A 16,708-nucleotide genomic window follows, 5' to 3' on the forward strand; every position below is an offset into this window, starting at 1 on the left:
CAGACAGCAGCATACTCAGTCTGAAGGGAGAATAATGATTTTTTGTTTAAGGCTAGTCAGTGACAAACAACACCCGAGCTCTGACTCACAAAACACAAACCCGAGAGACAAAATAACACCTGAAAATTAAACATGCATGCTTTAAACATGCATTACGCATGCGGATTATTTAACTAACCTTACAAACTGGTGAGACTGAAAAGCTGGTCCAATTCAACATTGCAAATGCAGCACCAGAGGAGAACACAAAGGGGCTGGATTTTGCTGTGAGCGGCGAATGAACGGCAGACTTGCACTTACCCATAAACTTTCTATGGGCTTTTGCATGGCAAGTTGCTGTCAGCCAGACATCCAAACAGCACGGCGCCCTCTACAGGGCATCTGGGACCTGTGTGAACAGGGCAAGCAACTGTGTATCCCCTTAACCAATCTGATTGAAGAATCGTTAATAAGCAGTGCAGAGTCTGAACCAGGAAGAATAAGTTAGAATAGTGAATTCAATGTCAAATCAAGTACAGAAAGCGAAATAAGGAGAGGGAAAGAAAGATTGGATTAAGAGAAAGTGAGATAAAAGAGACAGAAAGAAAAAGTTTTTAAAAAAATTATTTAAATTTTAAAAAAAATGTCCAACAATAATTAAAAGCTGAAGTAATGAGACTCCACGATTGTAAAAGTTAATTTTCAGTGCCAGAGAGGTTTTTTGGCAGTAATTAAGACTTACCATACCGTTAAAAGATATTTAGGTTGGAATGGACAAGGCCTAACTTCTTGTGGCGAGTTTAGTCCGTATCTACGACATCAGTACAGGAACTTCACGCCATTCAACACATTTAAATGGGTAGACGAATGGCGAGATGCTGTTTTCATGCAGCTTACGGGGGAGGGGAGAACAGCACATCTGGGACAGCAACTTCCAGATTTTCGCGTTTAACTGCGCATGTGCACTCGCTGGAAGTTGCTGTCCGATTTGCGCATAAATAACAGTGACGCTGTTAGCCTCACCGTTATTTACACAGCAAAATCCAGCCCAACACTTTAGTTGGCAAACTATTAACTGGTACAATTCCACAGGTCCAGGGGCTTTACAGGAAACAATGTAAACATTTCCCATCTCTGACATCATGACATCTTTTTATATGTGTGCTAAAATACATAGTTTCCCCAGAAATAATCAAGCTGGGCTCAACTCCTGTGCAGTGTGCAGGATATCAATAATTAGTCAGAAGTGATACAGTTCATCACTGATCAGGCTGTGTACACTAGGTCTTGCCTAAATGTGGATTGTGTCGTTCTTGGGAACTGGTTTCAGCTCTCATCATTTATCAGTAATCATCTCCAATTATCCGTCAACTGTGAAAAATCTCCTTATCCTCCTCTTGTACCAAAAGGAGATTGTGTCTTTTAAGATATTTTACCAGGTCTGTAAATAACCAGTTTTGCAGTGAATAGATTGCTGAAATTAATCACACGATCTATCAAAATAACAAGCTAACATAAAAGAAATGCACATCACAAAATTTCACGATGCAGCAAGCATTACCTATTCTTTCCGTTTTGGGCTTTTGAAGAACTTTCTCTGTGCTTCAAAACATTGTGTTACTCTGAAAATATCAAACACGATTGAGGAGTTTCTGTTTTAAGTTCAGAGATTTTGAGCATGGAAAGGCAGCCTGGTTATGTGGAAAAGGCACAAATATCCATGTGCACATACCATCTTGTGACAAGTTTTGTAATGAACCGTGGAATCCTCATGTTATGCTTTTATTTATATGTGTATTATTTATTATTTAATATGCACATACATTCTTGATGGTAAAGCAATGAATGCGGAATTTATCCTATGAATGGGCAGGGGGAAGAAATAACTCACGAGCATAAGTTGTGAGGTTTAAATTATGAATGTAATCAATTATGGGCCAGAATTTGCTGTCAAAATAACAGTGAGGCTAACGGCACTTACCATTATGCGCAAATCGCACAACAGCTTCAGGCGAGGGCAGATGCGCAGTTAAACACGAAAAATCTGTAAGATGCTGTTCGAGATGTACCACTCCACTGTTAGCTTCACGAAAATGGCATCTGTCTGACTGACTCGCTATTCAAATACATTGAATGGCATGAAGTTCCTTTACTTGTGTGATAGATACGAACTAATCTCGTCACAGAAAGTCAGGGCTTGTCCATTTCAGTCTAAGTACCCTTTTTAACAGCATGGTAAGAGTTAATGACTGCCAAACAACCTCTCTGGCACTGAAAATGAACTATTACAATGTGGAGTTTCATTCCTTCCGGTTTTAATTGTTGTTGGAGAGTTTTTAAAAATTAAATATTTTTTTCAAACTTTTTCTTTCTATCTCTTTTTTTTCTCTCCCTTAATCCAATCTTTCTTTCCATCTTTTTGTTTCTCTTTCTGTACCTGATTTGACATTGAATTCACCCTCTCTAATATACACTTCCTGGATCAGACTTTGCACTGTTCCTAGAATCATAGAATGGTTACAGCATGGAAGGCCATTTGGTCCATCGAGTCAATGCCGGCTCTCTGTAAGCGTAATCCAGCTAGTCCCACTCCCCCGCCCTATCCCCGTAGCCCTGCAATTTTTTTCCCATCAAGTACTTATCCAATTCCCTTTTGAAAGCCACAATTGAATCTGCCTCCACCACCCCCTCAGGCAGTGTATTCCAGATCATAACTACTCGCTGTGTAAAAAAGTTTTTTCTCATGTCGCCTTTGGTTCTTTTGCCAATCACCTTAAATCTATGTCCTCTGGTTCTTGACCCTTCCGCCAATGGGAACAGTTTCTCTCTATCTACTCTGTCTAGACCCTTCATGATTTTAAATACCTCTATCAAATCTCCTCTCAACCTTCTCTGTTCAAGGAGAACAACCCCAGCTTCACCAGTCTATCCACATAACTGAAGTCCCTCATCCCTGGAATCATTCTAGTAAATCTCTTCTGCATCCTCTCTAAGGCCTTCACATCCTTCCTAAAATGCGGTGCCCAGAACTGGACACAATACTCCAGTTGTGGCTGAACCAGTGTTTTATAAAGGTTCATCATAACCTCCTTGCTTTTGTATTCTATGTCTCTATTTATAAAGCCCAGGATCCCGTATGCTTTTTTAATCGCTTTCTCAACCTGCCCTGCTAGCTTCAACGATTTGTGTACAAATGCCCCCAGATCTCTCTGTTCCTGCACCCCTTTTAGAACTGTACCTTTTAGTTTATATTGCTTCTCCTCATTCTTCCTACTAAAATGTATCAATTCACACTTTTCTGTGTTAAATTTCATCTGCCACGTGTCCGCCCATTCCACCAGCCTGTCTATGTTCTCTTGAAGTCTATCACTATCCTCCTCACTATTTACTACTCTTCCAAGTTTTGTGTCATCTGCAAATTTTGAAATTGTGCCCTGTACACCCAAGTCCAAGTCAAGAAAAACAATGGTCCTAACACCAACCTCTGGGGGACACCACTGTAAATGTCCCTTCAGTCCGATTAACAACCGTTCACCATTACTCTCTGTTTCCTGTTACTTAGGCAATTTCGTATCCATGCTGCCACTGCCCCTTTTATTTCATGGGCTTCAACTTTGATGACCAAGTCTATTATGCGGCGCTTTACTGAACGCCTTTTGGAAGTCCATATACACCACATCAACCGTATTGCCCTCATCGACCCTCTCTGCTACCTCATCAAAAAACTCAATCAAGTTAGTTAAACACAATTTGCCTTTAACAAATCCGTGCTGGCTTTCCTTAATTAATCACCGTTACCAGTTCCCACAGCCAGCAACTTGCACGGCAAAATCTCCTGCAAATTAAACGGGCAAGGGCAAGTCTAAATAACAGGGGGCGTTCTTTGACCGGCTACAGCAAATTCTGGGCCATTATATTTAATGATTTAATGTTGAGTATTTAATTTATACCACAAGTGTCGTGAAAGATAAGAGAACAGAATAACATATTATTTCTATATCTTTCTATATTATTTTAGACTTGATTACTGTAAATACATAGGGATATGTTAATATCTCTACATGCAGCAATATTCACTTCTTTCCAAAATACTTTGTTCACCATCTTGAGAATCCCATTAGCAGGAATTAAAGCAATGAAAGATGGACAGGTACAGAACCAATATCACTATGTTAATAGTTTGTCACAGAGGTAGTTCAAATATCAGGTTTCCTAAATTTTTGCAAGTCTGAGCGTTATCAGGAATATAAATTATTTTGCCTTACGGAGCTGAGGAGTCACGGAGACAGAAATGTAAATAAGCAGTTAGAAAAGAGTAAATGCGAAGCAGTCTAAGATAAGTTTGGAGCGCATGTGTGTAAATGCATGTAGCGTGGTAAATAAGGTTGGTGAGCTGCTGGCACAAAGTCCCATGGGACTATGATATAGTGTCAATAACAGAGACTTGGCTCAAAGAAGGGGCGGTTTGGATACATAATATTCCTGGATGCAAGGTATTCAGGAAACGTAGGGAATAAAAGAAAGGAGGGGGGGGGGTGGCAGTATTGATCAAAGAAACCATTATAGCACTGGAAAGGGATGATGTAGTTGAGGGGTCAAAGATAGAATCTATTTAGTTAGAATTAAGGAACAACAGAGGAGCTAATATGCCATTGGATGTATACTATAAGCCACCAAATAGTGGGAAGGAGATAGAGGAGCAAATTTGCAGACAAATTACAGAAAGATCCAAGAATTATAGAGTAGTGATAATGGAGGACTTCAATTATCCCAATATGGATTAGGATAGTAACAGTGTAAAGGGTAAAGAGGGGGAGGAATTCCTGAAATATGTTCGAGAACTTTTTGGAACAGTGTGTTTCCAGCCCAACCAGGAAGGAAACAATGCTGGATCTAGTTCTGGGGAATGAAGTGGGGCAAGTGGAGCCTGTTTCAGTGAGGGAGATTTGGGGAACAGTGATCATAATATCATTAGGTTTAGACTAGTTATGGAAAAGGACAAGGAACAATCAAATGTGAAAATGCTTAACTGGAGGAAGGCAAATTTCAGTGAGTTAAAAAAGTATCTTGCTCAGGTGGATTGGAATCAAAAATTGGTAGGCAAAACAATAACTGAACAATGGAAGGCCTTCAAGAAGGAGTTGGTTCAGGTACAGAGTAGACACATCCCTACGAGGAGAAAAGGAAAAACTAGAGCTCCCCGGATGACTAAAGATATATTAGAGATTAAAATGAATTAGAAAAAGGAAGCTTATGACAAATGTAAGGTTCATAATATAGTAGAGAATGAGCCTGAATACAGAAAGTGCAGAGGAGATTTAAAAAGGGGAATAAGAGGGGAAAAAAATGGGAATAGGTTAGCGGCTAACATATAAGGGAATCCAAAAGTCTTTTATAAACATACAAATAGTAAAAGGAAAGTCAAAGGAAGGGTGGGACCGATTAGGGACAAAAAACAAGATCTTCTTGTAGAGTCAGAGTGTATGGCTGAGGTAATAAATGAATACTTTGCACCGGTCTTCACTGAGAAGAGGATGCTGCCGATGTAGCAGTAAAGGAGGAGGTAGTAGAGACATTGGATAGGATAAAAATAGATAAAGTGAATGTACTTAAAAGTTTGGCAGTACTCTAAGTAGAAAAGTCACCCAGTTTGGATGGGATCCATCCTAGGTTACTGAGGGAAGTAAGGGTGGAAATTGCAGAGGCTCTGGCCACAATCTTCCAATCCTCCTTAGATATGGGGAAAGTGCCAGAGGATTGGAGGATTGCAAATGTTAAACCCCTGTTCAAAAAAGGGGAGAGGGATAAACCCGACAATTACAGGCCAGTCAGCCTAATGTTGGTGGTGGAGACAAAATTAGTTGGCACTTGGAAAGTATAGGTTAATGAATGAAAGTCAGCACGGAATTATTAAAGGAAATTCATGTTTGACTAACTTGATTGAGTTCTTTGATGAAGTAACGGAGAGGATTGATGAGGGTAGTGAGGTTGATGTTGTGTATATGGACTTTCAAAAGGCATTTGATAAAGTACCACACAATAGACTTGTCAGCAAAATTAAAGCCCATGGGATTAAAGGGACAGTGGCAGCATGGATACAAAACCGTTTATGGGACAGAAAGCAGAGAGTAGTGGGGAACAGATGTTTTTCAAACTGAAGGGAAGTATACAGTGGTATTCCCCAGGGTCAGTATTAGGACAACTGCTCTTACTGATATATATTAACGACTTGGATTTCGCTGTACAGGGAATAATTTCAAAGTTTGAAGATGACATGAAACTCAGAAATGTAGTAAACAATGTGGAGGATAGTAACAGACTTCAGGAGGACATAGACAGACTGGTGAAATGGGCAGACAAATGGCAGATGAAATTTAACGCAGAGAAATGTGAAGTGATACAGTTTGATCGAAAGAATGAGGAGAGGCAATATAAACTAAATTGTACAATTTTAAAGCGGGTGCAGGAACAGAGACACCTGGGGGTGTATGTACACAAATCTTTGAAGATGGCAGGACATTTTGAGAAGGCTGTTGAAAAAGCATATGGGATCTTGGGCTTTATTAACAGAGGCATAGAGTACAAAAGCAAGGATGTTATGCTAAACTTTTATGAAACATTGGTTATGCCTCAGCTGGAGTATTCTGTCCAATTCAGGGCACCAACTTTAGGAAGGATATCAAGGCCTTAGAGAGGGTGCAGAAGAGATTTACTAGAATGGTACCAGGGATGAGGGACTTCAATAATGTGGAGAGACTGGAGAAGCTGGGGTTGTTCTCTTTAGACCAGAGAAGGTTAAGAGGAGATTTGATAGAGGTGTTCAAAATCATGAACAGTTTTGATACAGTAAATTAGGAGAAATTGTTTCCAGTGGCAGAAGGGTCAGTAACCAGAGGACACAGATTTAAGATGATTGGCAAAAGAGCCAGAGGCGATATGAGAAAAAAAATTTACGCAGCAAGTTGTTATGATCTGGAATGCACTGCCTGAAAGGGTGGTGGAAGCAGATTCAATAGAAACTTTCAAAAGGGAATTGAATAAATACTTGAAGGGAAAAAATTTACACGGCTACGGGGAAAGAGCAGGGGAGTGGGACTAATTGGAAAGAGCCGGCACAGGCAGGCTGGGCGGATGGCCTCCTTCTGGTGTATCTTATGATACTATTCTATTCTTCGAAATAGACCCATGGGAAATTTTACACCCACCTGAAAGGATAGTTGGGGTCTTGATATAACGTCACATCCGAAAGATGGCACCTCAGACAGTGCAACACTCCCTCAAGTACTGCACTGAAGTGTCAGCCTAGATTTCGTGCTCAAGTCTCTAGAGCAGGTCTTGAACCCACAACCTTCTGACTCAGAGGCGACAGTTCTACCACTGAGCCACAGCTGACATTTAAAGGATATATTGGCCTACAATGGAAATAAAAATCATGAGGGGGAATGTAAAACGGGCTGCCGACTCGCTATCACCCATTTTACACTATCGCACAAAGTCAAGATCTACCCTAATGTGCTTATATGTTATGACCTAAAAAGGATCGCTGGAGACCTCTCATTGAAAAGATGAGTCTTTTAAAAAGTTTTTTGTGGGGCTGCCAGCTTGTTCTCACCACCTCTCCCCCCGCCCCGCTCCTCCGATCCACATAAACCACTCAATAGACCATAGCTGCCGACCTCACACAGAAGCAGGCTGATTTCCCACCATCAAAAACCAGCGAGTTGCAGCGGCCACGCCCGCGGCTTGCTGGTAAATTTCAACCGTGATGTTGTACGGGCACAACGCCCACTTCTCGCTTATTTTGGGAGATTCAAATTAATAATTTTCATTCAAAACAAAAGTCTAAATAACCATTATACACTGTATAAAATTTAGATCGCTGATGTCAGATGTATAGCCAGAAATAAATACTCGCCCTAATCTTGTTAAATGCCGCTATTTCCTAAACAAACAGGAAAACGCCAGCTATTGCATATCTACTAATATGGCACCAGCATCATGCAGTGTGCAAAACAGGTCAAAGCTATTTCAGATATTTCATGTGCCAGGCTGAGGATTAGTCATTAATTTAAGAGTTGGCACTTTTGTTAGTCTTTTTCTCAGTTCCATTGAATGATCGTAAAACACACTGAGGAGAGAGAGACTTTTCATTTTGCCATCTTAATTGCAATCTGTGATTAGTGGCTTCTCTCACATGTACTGGATGTCGTAAAGGATGTCATATTACTTCACAACTGTCCCAATTTAACTCTTTGCCTGTGTGATCATTTCTATCATCTGAAGTGTCATATAGGTGCCAACTTAATAACTGCTGCACTTACATTATGCCATTCTCTTGGGGAAGACACAGATCTTCGTTCACCCACCAAGAAGTCTGAACCTTCCAAGTTTCTTCACAGTGTCACATCTTCAGTTCAGCCCAGGTAAGACCATTTGACCTTCTGACCTAACCTTTCTCTTCAGGCAAGTGGCTGTCTTATGATCAGCATAGACAGCGGCAGAATAGCAGATTCCAGAGAGGAATCAACTAGGCTGAAGCAGAAAAAGAATTGGGATCCAGATACAAGCCTGAATAATTAATGGTTTCAGTGTCACATCAGCCAGTAAATAATTGATGGGCAGTACAGGGTTCCACTGTGAGAAATTAATGACTGGGGAAAACCGAAGGTTGGTGGATGACTATAATAACATGAAGTTATTTTCATAAACTGCTAAATATGATTTGAATCTAAAGAAATCACAATTAAGCTCCTTAGGTATTCTAGTAAAATTCTAAGAGTCATACACTATTGAGAATAATTTTAAATGTTAGAACTTGTTATGGGTGTTAAAAATTTTGATCTACTCACTGAATTGATGAAATGGAAAAAGAGTTATAACCAGTTCTCTGAACTTACTACATACAGTTGGCTGCAGTGCACATCGATGGATACTGTAATTTGTTTCTGACAGACTTCACAAACCAGTCACTGGAAGAATTAAAAGTAAAATACTGCAGATACTGGAAATCTGAAATAAAATCAGAGAATGCTGGAAACGCTCAGGGGTTCAGGCAGCATCGGTGGAGAGAGGAAGGTAGGCTTACCGTTTCAGGTCAATGACTGGAAGAATGAACACCGGTACACTCGGTTGCGTTAAGTTACTTGCAAATATAGAAGTCAATTCTGGCCTTCCAGCGTGAAACTGGCGGGAGTTAGGAGGGGCGAAAGTAATGGCTGCCCCAGAGTAGCCAGGAGGGCACCCATCCCATCGCCTCTCATTTGCAGATTGTAGGCTAACTGCAGATTAGGACCTGAGAAATTGAATGATGCTGCAGGTTATAAATTGACTCGTAATAACTCACACTGGAGCAACTGTAGGCCTTTCTATGAACCACAAAAGCCACAAAGTTGTTTGAAAATTTTGTGTGCAGAGAGTGTTCCTGTAGTGGCTGGTGATCTTTCAATGTTAGTTCACATGAATATCAATGTTGGGATTTGATAAGATGCTGTTGATTGTAGGGTGGGAAGACTGGGGCAGATGTTGGACATGTCTCTTTAGCTCTGGCTGAAGGTTACTGTTGGGCCCCTTCTGTTTTCTTGACATCAACTTTGTCATTTGTGTCCTCTCCCTCATCATGCGTAAGGTCCTCTTTAAATGGTAGCTTAATGTGCTTTCCTCATTGCAGAGCAAAGTTATGCAGCATACAGCACACAGTGATTATGCAGCCCACTATTTCTTGGCTGCATTGCAGGAAGCCATCACACCTGTCCAGGCATCTGAATCACTATTTTAGGACTCCAATGGTTTGCTCATTAAGAGCTCTAGTTGAACTAGGGATCTGACTGTAGTGGAGTTCCACAGCCGACCATGGGTTCCTAAGACGTATCATAAGTCAAGTGTGCAGTGGATAGCACTCGTCTCCAAGCAGCTAGCTTTTTGTTTAACGTGCAGGGGAGAACAGTGGGGGAATGGATGACTGATGCAACATAATAGCATCATACTATCTGTGAAGAATGAGGACACAGACCTGCATGATGCACTGTTGGTCATCACACACCAGTCGCACATTAATAGAGTTGTACCTTTAATGATTCATGAAGGCAGTTACATTGTGTGAAGGAGCCTGCAGGGTGACATCGGTGCAGTCAATGATGCCCTGGACTGGGGAAAAGTGATGAATCAAGACATCAGGCCCCTTTTTTTATACAAATATGGATTTCAGATTGACTGATGCTACTGATATCCCCTATAGCAGCCTGGAATGAGCCAGAGGCAAATATGTTGAGAGCTGCACTAACTATCAGCTGGCAATGCTATATTATCCGTAGCACTTGGTTGCAGGTCTTTTTGCCGGATGCAACACAACTCTGTCACTAAATATTGTTCCTCAAGGAACTGCAGAGAACCGCTGGACCTATACCCTCTGTTGGAAGAGGAAGGACTTTTCTGACGACCTATCCTTCTATTTGTACTTCCTTCAGATTGGAATTCCTAGAAGTATCCTCATGAAGAAACAAATCCAATATCAAAAGTCCCTTTATACTTCAAAGCCCTACAATAGTGAATAAAATAAGTTTTAATTAAAGTTGAAGTCAGCAAATTAGTGCAAGAAAAATCTATGATAAAGTTCCACACAGCTTTACCCAATAACATTGAGTACCCTTTTAAATACCGTTTGTGAGCAACAGCAGGAAGTGGTGTTAGGTAGCTTTCAAAAGGAAACTGGATAAGCACTTGAAGGGAAAACATCTGCAGGGCTACGGGAAAGGGCAGGGGAGTGGGACTAACTGGATTGCTCTTGTAGAGAGTTGGCACAGACTTGATGGGCTGAATGTCCTTCTTATGTGCTGTAACCATTCTACTATTCCAGGTGGTTAGGTTGGGAACTAGCATTAGCCTCTTAATGACATCAAGCAACCCTGATTATTATGTATTCATGAGGCTTCCTCTTATTTCAGATGGAAGCTCTGGCATTTCTCCCCCCCCCCCGCCCCCGGAAAATTAGGCAAATTCTGCGACCGGCATAAATTGGGTGGGAGGAACGAATGGTGCATTTTGCACCCCCTACTGCCCTGTTTCCAAGCGCAAATGGGGCAGTAAAGAGACCAAAATCACCTTGTGACCTCCGTAACCGTGTCTGAAAGAATTTTGAACGTTTTAAAAAGTCTTCTTCAATAGAAATTCCTTGGTGAATAAACATTGTGAGTAGCTTCCTTGTTAATTTTTATTTTACTCTTTCACCAGATTAAAAGTGAAGTAATTAACACTTTTTTTCATTCTTCCAAAAAATTAAAAGTCCTAGAAGTTATGAAATGCCTAAAGCTTGAACAAGGAAATGATTTATGGATTTTTTTTCGTCTTGCTCTCTTGAAGAATTTTGGTTTTCTTAATAGGTTGGAATTTTAAATGGTGTTCTGCATCACGGGATCAGTTCATCAACTGAATTAACACACTGTTAAATCACATTAGCTTTTCAAAACAAATGTGATTCATTAGTCAAGCACAATCCCAGAATCATACACAACAGATGCAACAGATGTAAATCTATAATGTAAAGTGTCTCATTCCATACTGTGTGAAAGTGTTTCTCTTTTTCCATCATAGCTGAGCGCTCATCACTGAACAATTCTTCTGTGAACGGGTGTAATGAATTTATGCTTATCCCAGTTCCAGGACTCCTGCTTTCTAAGACTGTCAACCATCTCACTGCTAGTCTCAAATCTTCACAAGGGCTCTGATAGTGCAGTACAGTCTCTCACATAGTCAGTTCCAACTAGTTACTGTGACTAGTGATAGAAACATTCACATAGTTCCTCTGGTGAAAATGTCATCATTTACTGCATGGATGTGGATAAGGGAACTTCTCGGGATCAGTGGAAGAAAAATAAACATTTCAACTGTCTTGGAGGAATTATTGGATCCATCTTAAAATTGAGTTTGGAATGAATGAGGACTCAATGGCAATTGAAAATGATAGAGAGAGAAGAGAACTCATCCGTACAAAATGAAGGTACACTGAGATGAATACTTGTTGACAAAGAGTTACAGCAACGGCAGCTGAAAAAAACTAAAAATGAGTATTGAAAGAGGTAAAATGACAATATATAGATGGTTTGTTAGTCACCACAAACAGGATCCAAAGATGATCTTACCTATTATAAAGTAAGCAGTGCCAAAGGTCAGGTAAGTCCTTTAAGAGAGAATTTAAGTAGAAACATATATATATAGAACCAGGAAATGGCAGCTTTGTTAAAATTAAATCTTCACACCAGTCTTCATGGATAAAGACTGTGGCAAATTCCAGTTCAAGTCACATCGGCTTGGAAATCTAGAATGTATTTCAAGGCCAGTAACCACATGTACGAAGAAATTCAGATTATTATTTGTTATTGGACCTTTATAGCCTGCAAAGAAAGAATGCTTTCATCGCTCAATAGTACAAGTGAACCAGGTGAAATGAATCCTGGAATCTATTATAGCACTGGAAAGGGTTGATGTAGTTGAGGGATCAAAGACAGAATCTATTTGATGAGAATTAAGGAACAATAGAGGAGCGATTATGCTACTGGGTGTATACTATAGGCCACCAAATATTGGGAAGGAGATAGAGGAGCAAAATTACAGGTAAATTACAGAAAGATGTAAAAACTATATAGTGATAATGGGGGAGTTCAATTATCCCAATATAGACTGAGATAGTAAAGGGCAAAGAGGGGAAATAATGCCTGAAATGTATAAGAGAACTCTTTCTTGATCAGTGTGTTTCCAGCCCAATGAGGAAGGAAGCAGTGCTGGATCTAATTCTGGGGAATGAAGTGGGGCAGGTGGAGCATGTTTCAGTGGGGGAGCATTTGGGGAACAGTGATCATAATATCATTAGGTTTAGAATAGTTATGGAAAAGGAAAAGGAACAATCAAGCATAAAAATATTTAACTGGAGGAGGGCTAATATCAATGAGTTAAAAAAGGATCTTGCCTTGGTGGATTGGAATCAAAAATTGGTAGGCAAAAACAATAATTGAACAATGGGAAGCCTTCAAGGAGGAGATGGTTCAGATACAGAGTAGACACATTCCCATGAGGAGGAAAGGCAGGACATCCAAAGCTTGAGCTCCCTGGATGACTAAAGATATAGAGATTAAAATGAAACAGAAAAAGGAGGCTTACGACAAATGTACGATTCACAATATAGTACAGTACCAAGCTATAATCAGAAAGTACAGAGATGATCTAAAAAAGGGAATAAATGGGGCAAAGAGAGAGTATGAGAATAGAGTAACAGCTAACATAAAAGGGAAGCCAAAAATCTTTTTTAACATATAAATAGTAAAAGGGTAATCAAAGGAAGAGTGGGGCCGATCAGTGACAATAAAGCAGATCTTCGTGTGGAGGCAGAGGGTATGGCTGAGGTACTAAATGAATATTTTGCACCAGTCTTCGCTAGAGGAGAGGATGCTGCCAATGTAGCAGTAAAGTAGGAGGTAGTAGTGATATTGAATAGGATAAAAATAGTAAAAGAGGAGGTATTTAAAAGTTTGGCATTACTCAAAGTAGAAAAGTCACCCGGACCAGATGGGATGCATCCTAGCTTTCTGAGGGCAGTAAGGGTGGAAATTGCAGAGGCTCTGGCCACAAACTTCCAATCATCCTTAGATACAGGGGAGGTGCCAGAGCACTGGAGGATTGCAAATGTTACACCCCTGTTCAAAAAAGGGGAGAGGGATAAACCCGACAATTACAGGCCAGTCAGCCTAACATTGGTGGTGGGGGAACCTTTAGAGACAACAATCCGGGACAAAATTAATTGACACTTGGAAAAGTATGGGCTAATAAATGAAAGTCAGCACAGATTTGTTAAACGAAAATTGTGTTTCACCAACTTGATTGAGTTCTTTGATGAAATAATGGAAAGGGTTGATGTGGGTAGTGCGGTTGACGTCATGTATATGGATTTGCAAAAGGCATTTTATAAAATACCACATAATAGACTTGTTAGCAAAATTAAAGCCCATGGGATTCAAGGGGTGGTGGATACAAAATCAGTTAAGGGACAGAAAGCAGAGAGTAGTGGGGAACAACTTTTTCAGATTGGAGGGAAGTATTCTGTGGTTTTCCCCAAAAGTCGGTATTAGGACCACTGCTCTTTTTGATATATATTAATGACCTGGATTTGGGTATAGAGGGTATAATTTCACAGTTTGCGGATAGTAACAGGCTTCAGGAGGACACAGACAGACTGGTGAAATGGGCAGACACATGGCAGATAACATTCAATGGCGAGGAGTGATGCATTTTGGTAGGAAAAACGAGGAGAGGCAATATAAACTAAATGGTACAATTTTAAAGGGGGTGCAGGAACAGAGGGACCTGGGAGTGCACATACACATGAAGATGGCAGGACAAGATGAGAAGGCTGTTAAAAGAGCATATGGGATCTTGGGCTTTATTAATAGAGGTATAGAGTACAAAAGCAAGGAAGTTATGCTAAACCTTTATAAAACACTGGTTAGGCCTCAGCTGGAGTATTGTGTACAATTCTAGGCACAACACTTTTGGAAGGATGTCAAGGTTTTGGAGAGGGTGCAGAAGAGATTTACTAGAATGATGCCAGGAATGAGGGACTTCAGTTTTGAGGAGAGTCTGGAGAAGCTGGGGTTGTTCTCCTTAGAACAGAGAAGGTTAAGGGGAGATTTGATAGAGGTGTTCAAAATCATGAATGGGCTTGATAAGACTAAATAAGGAGAAACTGATTCCAGTGGCTGAAGGGTCAATAACCAGAGGACACAGATTTAAAGGGGGGTGATTTTAAACCCAAAGAACGGGTGGGTTGGGGCAGGTAGGAGTTGAAAATAGTTGTTTTTAGGGTCACGACTGCAACCCAGCTTTATTTCTGGGTTTAACGTCAGTGCATAAAAGTACAGGCTTCCCACTGGGAATGCAAAGTCCAACAAAGTACGACACAAAAAAAAACTATTTTCAACTCCCACTCGCCCCAACCCACCCATTCTTGGGATTTAAAATCAACCCCAAGGTGATCGGCAAAAGATCCAGAGGCAACATGAGGAACCTTTTCTTTCACCGTGAGTTGTAATGATCTGGAATGCACTGCCTGAAAGAGTGGTGGAAGCAGATTCAATAGTAACTTTCCAAAGGGAATTGGATAAATACTTGAAGGGAAACAATTTATGGGGCTATGTGGAAAGAGCAGGGGAATGGGACTAATTGGATAGCCCTTTCAAGGAGCCGGCACAGGCACAATGGGCCAAATGGCCTCCTTCTGTGCTATAACATACTATGATGCTAACAGTGAGTTTGGAAATAGATAAGGCTCTGATTAATACTTTCAGGAGTTCCATCAGTACAGGGGATGTACTTAAAGACTGAAATATGACAAACAGGAGTAAATAAGGAGTAAAACACAAAACAGGGAAATCAAAGATCAGTTAATCTAATATACACAGTGGGGAAAATGCTTAAGCATTTACGGGATGTTATGAAAGCTCATTTACATAGAGCAAAAGCCATAGAGATAGTGGAGTAGATCTTGACTTTGTGCAATAGTGTAAAATGGTTGATAGCGAGTCGGCAGCCTGTTTTACACTATCACACAAAGCCAAGATCGACACCAGTCACTTTAGAATAGAATCATAGAAGTTTACAACATGGAAACAGGCCCTTCGGCCCAACATGTCCATGTCGCCCAGTTTATACCACTAAGCTAGTCCCAATTGCCTGCACTTGGCCCATATCCCTCTATACCCATCTTACCCATGTAACTGTCCAAATGCTTTTTAAAAGACAAAATTGTACCCGCCTCTACTACTGCCTCTGGCAGCTCGTTCCAGACACTCACCACCCTTTGAGTGAAAAAATTGCCCCTCTGGACCCTTTTGTATCTCTCCCCTCTCACCTTAAATCTATGTCCCCTCGTTATAGACTCCCCTACCTTTGGGAAAAGATTTTGACTATCGACCTTATCTATGCCCCTCATTATTTTATAGACTTGTATAAGATCACCCCTCAACCTCCTACTCTCCAGGGAAAAAAGTCCCAGTCTATCTAACCTCTCCCTATAAGTCAAACCATCAAGTCCCGGCAGCATCCTAGTAAATCTTTTCTGCACTCTTTCTAGTTTAATAATATCCTTTCTATAATAGGGTGACCAGAACTGTACACAGTATTCCAAGTGTGGCCTAACTAATGTCTTGTACAACTTCAACAAGACAAGGTCACAAATTTACTAAAATTCTTTCAGGAAGTAAATTAGTGGCTATGACCTATCCAATCATTATGATTTACTTGGATTTTCAGAAGGCATTGTGAAAAAAGTTTAACATTATTATATGTGCTGATGGCACCAAATTTATGTGGCCAAAAGATTAGGAGATTGGTCACAAAATTTCTTCACTCAGAGAGTTGTGAATCTTTGGAATTCTCTTCCCCTAGAGGGCTGTGGATGCTCAGTCGTTGAGTATATTCACGATGGAGGTCGATAGTTTTTTGGACATTAGGGGAACCAAGGGATATGGGGATAGGGCGGGAAAGTGGAGTTGAGGTAGAAGATCAGCCACGATCTTATTGAATGGCGGAGCAGGCTCGAGGGGCTGTATGGCCTTCTCCTGCTCCTATTTCTTATGTTCTTATGCTCTTATTTAAGGATACATCGACAAATTAAGTAACAAGTTAAGATTGGTTTTAATGTGGTTTTAGTGTAAAGTGTGCACAGTGGTACATGAAACAGGTGCAA

The sequence above is a fragment of the Heptranchias perlo genome, chromosome 11 (assembly GCF_035084215.1).
Source record: "Heptranchias perlo isolate sHepPer1 chromosome 11, sHepPer1.hap1, whole genome shotgun sequence".
NCBI lineage: Eukaryota > Metazoa > Chordata > Chondrichthyes > Hexanchiformes > Hexanchidae > Heptranchias > Heptranchias perlo.